Raw genomic sequence first — 10,332 nt, forward strand, 5'->3', positions numbered from 1 at the left:
CATCTGAATATTAACACTTTAAAATCGCTGTTAAAGCTGGTCCTACATGGTGCAGTTGTATGAATGTTGTGGTGTCAACAAGTTGATCCCAAATGTCATTCTAAAGTGAAAACAAAACACAACACTTTTACTTGGAATAAACATAAAAGTCTCTCCTCTGTGACACCCCTCTGTTTTACTGTGATTTTGTTATTTCCAGACTAACAATGAGTGAGGAGTGTTTATGTGTATCTTCCCTCCTGTTTTGCCCTCTGTCTCTCGCCTCTCTGTTTTGGATCTGCAGTCAACACACCTGCCTGCCATGAACGATCACCCCCTTCTACCTGAACCTAAAGCTCTGACAGTCTGTCCCTGCAGGACTGTTGCTCCTTTGCAGTTTGCCTACGTGCCTCACATCCAGCTCCAGATCAGATTTTTACCTGCCTCTCTCCTGGATCTCTGTCTCACCAGCCTTCTTTGCCTCTTTGCCAAGCTCGCCTTCCAGCCTCTGCTCCTGCTCCTCCTGAGATCACTCCCCCCTCTCCCCAGCCCAAATCTCAGCCAGCTTTCACTTCTTACCCTAACAGCAGTTCTAGATAAATCTTTCATGTTTGACTGGCTGAGTCTGGGTTCAGACCAAACTTCAGACAGGGAATTGTTCTAACATCAACTTCCTGCCTCAGCTTTATTCGACAAGACTATCAGATGAAAAACCTTGATTTTTGCCTCAGTTTAAAAGATGATTGTTTGTGTTTTCAGAAGCAAAGTAGTCGACTCTGTCACCGTGACTGTTTTTAAGACGCCAGCCGCATCCTGCTTTGTATCAACACATCTATGTCCTAACCTTGCAAAGCAGATGGATTTGCCTGTTTCTGTGTTGCTCACTGGTGAATGCATCTTGCAAAACTTCTATCCTAAAAGTGTGGGCTAGAAAGTAACAGGACCAATCAGCGTTGAGGGGCAGTACTCTCAGGTGCGGCAGAGTCGTGACATAAACAAGCAGCAACAAGAGGCCGGTGCAGTTATGGAGGAAGACATTAGCGTGGATGCTGCTAAAGCGCCAGTTTAATCAGAACTTGACTTTTGTTAAAAGAAGAACAAAGAAGAACAAAGAACAGCAGTGAGTTGTTTTCTTTTCAAAAATGACAAAAGTCGAGTACTTACACGTCTATAGCTGCCATTTTTCGCGTTATTCCTCAGTAGCTGCACACGCGCAGCTCGATAGCAGCTACATCACGTGTTTTGTTGCTCTGATTGGCCCATAGAGATGTGACAGACAGAACGTTCATCCAATCACACTCCGAGTTTTTTTCAAAGCCTCTGCCTTTTCTCAAACGTTTCCTATTGAAGCTTTCCCAGATGGATGTGTGAAATAAATCCATCTGGTGTGTCAGGTTAGGGTTGACTGAGGCAGAAAAATATGCAGCAATGGGTTAAACTGCCAAAATAGGCATAATAAACAGTGAAATGTGGTTAAATGGGTTAAATGGGTAAAAACAGTGGTTAATGGAGGCAATAATGGGTCAACAGAGGAAATAATAGGCAGAAAGTGGCAAAATTTTGTTTAAAAATAGCAAAAACAGGCAGAAATAAAATGTTGGAAAGGGTTTACAATTGACAAATCATGGGTTTTAATCGGCAAAAATGTCTTAAAAATGGTGGGAAAACGTGATGAAAACAGGTGAATTTTTTTTAATTGGTGTAAAGTGGCAACTGTGTAATCTTAAATATATTCGAGTTTTTTTAGGGCATCTGGAGACCCCCTCTCAGTGTCTCCAGACCCCCAATGAGGTCCCGACCCCCACGTCGAGAATCACTGCTCTAGGGAACCTATGCGACCTGAACTTCCCAGGTTCTGTAAACAAAATCACACCATCTCTGCACGACTCTATCAATAAAGTTATGTAAATCTGAAATAAGCCGGGCTTGTCTCCTCATTGGATTGCACATTTAGTGGAGAACAACTTTCTTTCACTGGAAAGATAAAACCTGCTAAAATACGTAGGTGGCAACTGAGACTGTCAACTTTAACTACTTCTGCTTCTGAAGTGTCCATAAACATTCCTCACATCTACTGACCGTGATCTGATACCCTCACATTAGATGTGCTGGTCTTGTTTCCACTTTTAAAGTCTCCTATTTTCACCTTTTTTAGACTTGTGAAATGAAAGTGTAAAGGGTGACAGATTCTTGATTTAAAGACGACATTGTTTCTGATTCTGACTCATCCACATCACGGCGTCCTCTGCATTTATCACCATCAACAAACAGGCGCTGGTTTTGTTCTTTCTGCTGTGTGACTGAGCCCACTGCGCTGCTATATTTAGTTTTCCAGCCTGCTCCATAAAAACAGACCTAATGATGAAACTAGGGCAGCCCTCAGTGACAGAGCCCCTCGCAACCTGAAGCAACGCTCTCTCTGAAGCCCCTTGATGTTAATAATAATAACAGCCTAAGACTCTGCAGATTTAATTTCCAACAACATTTCTGCTGTGAATAAACAAAACCCACCTGAATCTGCTCCCTGTGCATGTTAGAGAAATCGGAAAGAATCAATCTCTTCTAATGGAGTTTCTAAGATAGGAGGATGATTTATGGCTGCAGGAAGGGAACTGGTTAGTATGCAAACAGCACCAAAGAGTCTGGGATTTAAGTATGATGCATGCCAAGACACCATCTGTGTTTGGGAAATTATGAAATAAAATATGAGATGTGGATCCTAGATAGGAAAAAAGCAATTAAAGATATTAAAAAATCTTCTAAATGGATGGAGATATACTGATAATCATAAAGATTAAATACCAAAAATCACAACATACTCAATCTCACTTTTACTTATTTAAATATTTGAAAAATTCAGGAACATGGAAGCACAAATTTCCTCCTTGGAGGCTGAGCTGGAGTCTGAGGAGAGCGAGCGTCCGTGGATCTCTGTGATGAATATTTAACCAGAGGGAAATCTGAATCTCTCTAATGAAACCAGCCAGTTACATCATCGCCTCGTAGGAATATTCAGTCATTTTACTCATCAGCTTAGACTCACATTCACACGCTCCTCATCATGAGCAGATTCACAAATGCACTCCCAGATGTCAGGCAGGCTGCTCCTGAAATCCTGAACTGGTTAGTCACATATGATAGCAGACTTTGTCTCAAAAAGGTAGGGGTCTCTGACAGTGGAAAAAAGCCTAGTAAAAACAAAACAAAAATGGAAAAATGGTGGAAAAAGGAAAATATTGTGATGCTATACTGACAGTTTTTGCCTTCAGGAAATAAAGAAAACCTGCATGTTAAGAATTTACCTGTAGGGTGAGGGAGAGTTCCCTACCTTTGACCACATGAAATCATGAAAACCAACCTGCTGTAGAGAGCACGCCATGTCAGCAGTAGTCTGCCCTTCACTGACATGTCAACCAATCAATTAAACTTTGTTTGTACAGCATTGATTCATAGCAGAAGTTATCTCTAGACGTACAGTCCACTAACCTGTAACACCAGATGGATGTGCGAAACGAATCCATCTGGAAAACCTTCAATACTAAGCGTTTGGGAAAGGGCAGAGGATTTGAAAAAAACTCGGATGTGATTGTTTTTTTTTTTTTCTTTATCCACTGGCATTGGCCAGAGAACTACTGTAATTTCATTGTACACCTGTTGTGCAATGACAATAAAGGTTTCTTGATTCTTGATTCTTGATGAACGTTCTGTCTGTCACATCTTTACGGGCCAATCAGAGCAACAAAACACATGATGTAGCCGCGACCAAGGTGCGCTTGCGCAGCTACCAAGGAAAATAGCAAATCATGGCAGCTATAGACATGTCAGTACACAACTTTCTCGTTTTTGAAAAGAAAACAACTCACTGCTGTTCTTTTTTCTTCTTATAACGAAGAAATGTCGTCAAGTTCAGATTACTCTCTTCTGCCATAACTGCACTGGCTTCTTGTTGCTGCTTGCTTACATCACTATTCAACTGCGCCCAAAAGTACTGCCCCTCGTCACTGATTGGTCCTGTCATTTTCTAACCAGGCCCAAACGGTTCAGACAGGAGCTTTGCAAGATGGATTCACCAGTGAGAAACATGAAAACGGGCGGATCCATTTGCTTTGCAAGGTTATTTTTTTAGCTGCATCGTATAAAATCCATGGAAATATTCCTCTCCAGAAACTTGAAAAATCCGACCCTTTTTCTGTGCAACTTCACCGCTGCCGCTGCGGTCGCCTACTGACAAATTGGAAGTAGTAGCTTCACCAGTGGAGAAGACAATGTTGCTGGTTAATATCAGCTTTTTAATTACAAATTTATCCATATTCTACGTCAAAGTTTTTTTTACTGAATGAGTTGCCTTCTAGCCATTTGGGCGGTTCGTCTTAGTTTACATTGCAATGCACATGTACACTGGGGGGAGGGGTTTCAAAGGCCTACATTAGCACGATTGGTACATGTTGGTGCTCTGCATTCTGACTCCCCAGACCCTGAAGCACTTACGGAATCGGCACCTATGGTCTTGTCACACCCCTAGTTTTATTTGATTTAGTAAAAATCATGAGTGCGAGAACATGTTTCTGCTGAGGGGTGCTGCAAGGTGAAAGTGCGTGCATTACTGTTTATGTGCAGGTGCTTGCTTACACACCTTCATTCAATTAAGGTGACAAGATACTGCCAAAACAAAACACAATCGTTAGCCACTTAAATATCCTTGAAATGCCGTTTACATTCCCATTACAAGTCCCTCACACACACCTCATACCATAGAACACATTTTTAACAACTAAAACCACCAAATACTCCAAGCAACAGTGCATCTGTTACTGTGCGCTTATTCTGTGTTTTAAAAAAAAGCCACAAGATATACACTTCACATGCATGTTTGAACAGTGTTATTTGGCTCTGAGCCACAAGTAAACTGTGCAAAAATCCAGTATAGCCAAAATTATAACAAACATATATCAACAACAAAATATAACTGTGAGCAAACTTACTTCAAATGATGACTCTGTAGGTGGCCGTGCGCTCCGCCGCGCCCTGCGCAAAGATTTGCGTCAAAGGCACAGTGTCCGACTCGTTCAAAACATCCTGATGGACATGCTGCAGAGCCATGTGTGTCAGTCTAGTTTTTGAGTCACGATGCTCCTTAACCATATTTTCAAACCACCTAAGCGTGGAGAATCACCTCTCAGAGTAGGCCACAGACACGCACGGGTAGAGGAAAAGTTCTACTAACTTTTCCACCTCTCTCATCAGCCCCTTAGTTTGTGGATGCAGGCCACCCAGAAAACCTGCAACACCAGTGGCTGTTTTTTAATCCCTTTTTCGTTTGTAAGATCCTGCAGAAGAGTTGCATGCAGGCAAGACTTGACGATGCACTTTGACCTGACGTGATGACAGTTGTTGTCAGGTTGGAGAAAATACTTTATTTAAATAAAATGATATAAAATTTAGAATACGGTTTATTCATGCCTGACGGGAAATGTATGACACGCTGTTGTAAAAAAGAGGCTAAACATTTTTAAGTTGTAACTGTTTATACATTGTGTGCTCATACTGCCTGCCAACAGGGGGTGCTGCAGCACCCTCAGCACCCACTTTCTCACGTCTATGGTAATAATAGCAGAAGTAAAGCTGTTTGGCCATAGCATTTTGTTTTTTGTTTTCTTTGCTTCCTGTTTCTGAGTCACACAAAATCATCTTGCTAGCCAACAAGTCTACATTTCACTGCATGTCTCTGCTTGAACCAGTTCGAACAGTGGTTACATTATCTCTCTCCATATTTCCTGTCTTTCTTCAGCCATCCTATCATAATAAAGGAAAAAAAAAATCTTAAAAAAGAAGTGGATCTACCCCATAAAGTTTTAACTGAACTCATAAGCAAAGTCATCTGAATTCACGACTAGTTTGACTTTAATAAACTGACTTTCCTTCCTGCTCTCACGGTTTACAAAAACAAAAATCAGTGCAGTGATTAAAACTCAGGCAGGCAAAGATCTCCTCTTCCCAGGCACGTAGTAAATAGCAGCTTCATGTGAGACATGAAAGAGTTGTTTTAAAATATGTCTGAAATCAAGTGTTAGCTTCCTTTCTAAATTCTTTCACAAGGTTTCTGTTCATCATGCTCTGCTCTGATCATTTTCCAATAAACCTCCCCTCATATCTATCTCTCATCCATCAATCCTCCCCTCCCTCCATCTGTCTCTCTGGGTGGCATGCAGCAGTAATAAAACAGAATGTCAGCGGGGATGAAGATGTCATGAAGCAGGCTTATCGTCATTTCTGTTTCCACAGATGAGACGCTGCTTTGTTATTAACAAGGTTGCCTGGAGCTGCCTACGCATGGCGTCACCTTCCATCCGGAGACAAGTCTGAGTTCTAACAGGGGAAAATAAAAAAAACATCTCTGCTGTGTGTGTTTATAAGGAAATATTCCCACATCTGCCGCCTGTTGTTTGTGCACATCCTCTTAAATTGGTATTCTAAGAGATGACATTTCAAAGGCTTTTGGACTAGCAGTTGCATTTGCAGCAGATGCTTTTCTCACTAATTAATGCCGGCAAAGACAACTCTGACATTCCTTCACCAAGAGCAACAGAAACACAGGCTCCATCGTTCCCACATTCGCAGAAAGAGAGACATTGGCACTGTTCATCTCTCCACTTGGCACATTTACACCAGCTATAGGTTAATTGGCTAATCCCAAGAGGACGGAGGGATTGATGACCGCGAAGAGGCGTAGAGAGCGAGGAGAAGACTGACAGCCAAGGTAGAGATGGAGACAAAATGGCAGGGGGAGAGAGAAAATGAAGGGGGACATTGGGACCAATTTGCAGTCTTTTCCCATCATTAAGTGATGGCCGGGGCGGGTCGTTAGCTGAGTCTCTCTTGCTCGCTGGTCTCATGGTGCAGGATCAGAACACCTGCTGGAGGTGGCAGATGGCAGAATACTTTAACCACGATTAATCATAAAAAAGTTAATCTTGATTAATTCCAGTTTAAATGAGGGTTTAAAATGTTTTCTCCTAAAAAACACAAACTTTTAAAGTTCATATGAATATGGCATAGTATCTGGTGCAGTAACGAGGCCATCTGTTGTAAGATTTCCTCATAAAAGCCTTCTCAAATATGCCATATTCATTGTGCAACTAACTAACTTTAAATTGAAGTAATGAAGAAACCCCCTGTAACCACAGACTCATTCCACCTTAGAATGATAGTTGGCAATCCCACAATACATCTGGCGCAGTAACAAGGCAATCTGATGTGGAATTTCAACAGCAATAACATGATAATGTTTTGGCATTTTTTTCTCAGTGCGTTAATCTTAGACTGAAAAAAGAATTGGACAAAGCCTGTGTGACATCAGCCATCTGCTTACAGTAGGTGGACTCATACGGCTTTTAATCAACCTAACAGCCCGCCCACAAACTTGAATTCCTGTCAGCTAACTCGCTAGCATTCTGGCTGACAGAAACATAGCGTTTGCCGGTGAAGCTATTTGTCAATCAAATGAGACGGGCCAATCGATGCGCAGTGAGGTTTCTCCTCGATATAATTGAATATAATTGTTTTCTTGAACCAGGCTGTAAACCAGTTTATTTCTAGTAAAAAAAAAAAAACAGCTTTTAGCGTGTTTTGTACAGGACTTCTGGTGTTCCTGCAGTCAGCCTCAAGTGGACACTCGCGGTATTGCATTGCTTTTGCATGGACTTCATCTTTGAGGACTGGAGGTTGCTGCTTGGTGTTAATCAGTAAATCAAATTAAAGAAGATGTTTTAGGACTTTCAGAGTGATTATTTAAATCAGTGCTGCACCACTACACTCCTGACCTAGAGCTAGTGGACAGCTTCAGAGTGCTGGGACTGTCAATTACACTGTTTAACATTAAGACTATTCAACAGTATAACAAATATGCAGGAGTGCATGTCCAATATGACCCACTAGCATCATGTTACTGGTACCAACACATCTAAAAACTGCTCTAGTATAACACAAATTCATTACTTCAGTGCAGAGAATGAATGTCTTCAATTCATTTTATTTTTCCGGAGTAATGTCTCTGCTCTTCACAGAGACCGAGGACAGTCACGCTGACTTTTTTATTTGTCTGTGATGCAGCTCCAGTACAGTATATAATTTTTTTTCTAAGCTTCCTCCTAAATAAATCAAAACTGTGTCTCTCTTATCCCATAATCTTCTGACTTTTTCAAAAATACTTCTCTGAATATTGTAGGAAATTGAGACAGTGTTTATTCACCCACCAACTTTAAACAAACAACAGTGCAGCATGTCATTCTTATTTATTCCATTAAAGAAAATCCTATGAGCTGAAGCCACACCCCCTCAGGAAAAATAGGATTTCTCAGATATATTAAATGCTACATTCTGAATGGAGGAAAGCACTCATGCTATTAGCCTGTCCCTTGACCTTACACTGACCTCTAATCAGAGCGCAACTGCCTGACTCTGTGCCAGAAAAGAGACAAAGTCTGTTTTGTGGCTCAAATCTCTGTTATGATGCTTTAAATGACAAAAGACCGTACTGAGATGAACTGCTCTGTGATTTTGTAGTCTTAGAGGGGCGTGGTCATTCCACTGTGAGTTGGTGACATCACCAGCCCACTTATTTGCCCCGCCCACATTAAACCCAGCCAGGAAAGAGGTGAAAAACTTTCTAATGGTCTAAATCCAAAATTCAGTCACATGTAGGTCTCAGTGTTTTCACATGTTTACATAAAGTTTTAAGAGGAGTAGCATGTGTAAGTCATTTAAAAAGTAAAGGGGTCATGTGGGGGGTACTGTGGGGATATGGGATCCCGGGGCTGTTTTGGCGAGCCATCAGGCCATCAAAGTTAGACAAGTTTATGAAACGAAGCCTGCGGGTTAGTTCTGCCAGTAATCTCGAGCACAATCATTCACACCTGACATGCATCTAAATCAAATCAGATAACTCGCATCCTTCTAAACTATCAGGCTATTAAGCTTCCTTTCTCTGCCTTGCTGCAGCACTGTGCCTGGATCAATGCTGTGCTCTTGCCTTCAACCCACCTCCACCCCAGCACCCACCTGTTGGCTCCGACTGGGGGTTAAAGCTGTTATATTATCACTCCTCATATTCTGTATGTAAAATCTGTGAGGAGTGATTAAGTCAGAGCCTGACGCCAAACATATTATGTTGCTTAATAAATGCTTAAACAAACTTCAATGTGAGATTTTTGGCTTAAGTTACATGTTGGCCTCCGCCAGGTCCATTCCTTATCTCTGATTCTATATGAGACATTCATGGGCAGGATCTCGAGACCTCAGAGTTCCATATCTACTGTTTGCAGATGATGTGGTTCTGCTGGCTTCCTCAGCTGGGGATCTCCAGGAGGCACTGGGAAAGTTTGCAGCTGCGTGTGAAGGAGTCAGGATGAGACTCAGCATCTCCAAGTCCAAAGCCATGGTTCTCTGCCAGAATGGTGGATTGCTCCTTCCAGGTGGGGAAGTGAGTCTCTGCCTCAGGTGAAGGAGTTCAAGTGTCCTGGGGTCTTGTTTATGAGGGAGGGTAAAAAGGAGCTTGAGCTTGACATTAGCAGCGTCAGCAGGACTGCGGGCGTTGTGTTTATCTGTTGTGGCGAAGAGGGAGCTGAAATACAAATCTTTCGATTTACCGGTCAATCTACCTCCCAACTTTCACACACGGTCACGAACTCTGCAAACACCTTAATGGCCCGGCATTAAAAACAAAAGCAATTTTAGAAGTTCAAACATTTGGAATAAAAACCATTGATATACTAGATTTAAAAATCAAGTAATTTTTGATTAAAACACCAAAAATCAATAATGCAGGGGCAAAGATGGCCTAGTAAGTGGTTAGATCATGCCCCATGTGTCTTCCAAGCACCCCCAAAAAAATCATAAAAATGACAAAACCCAGATAAAAAAGAAAAATCTCAGCGAGGCTTGTTGGTTTTGCTAAGCTTGAACATTTTTCTCTATTTTCCTCTGAACTTTATCTTTCTGCCGTTTGTGTCGAACAGTACACTTTGTAAGAACATCTGCTGAGAGTAAACTGAGTGAGTTTGTCCTGAGCTTTGGTTCTTCACCCTCCATTACCTTTAGCCCCCCCAGTCAGAACAGATGCACCACGCCAGCCCGCCATTAGGCCTGTTTAGCATCATTGCGTCGTTTTGCTTCCCACTCTTTTAATTCTATTTCTGCACACTGCCCAAACACTGAGAAAGCGCCAGTTTGCCGAAGAGCGTCCAGGATGCTCAGAGGCAGCAGAGCGCGGCAGGCTGCCAACGCCGCCAAGAAAAGCAAAGGCACAGGAGGGATTTAGTCAAGTGCTCATTTAAATATGAGCGAGCAACAGACTGT

Source organism: Cheilinus undulatus, linkage group 1 (genome assembly GCF_018320785.1).
Source record: "Cheilinus undulatus linkage group 1, ASM1832078v1, whole genome shotgun sequence".
Lineage (NCBI taxonomy): Eukaryota > Metazoa > Chordata > Actinopteri > Labriformes > Labridae > Cheilinus > Cheilinus undulatus.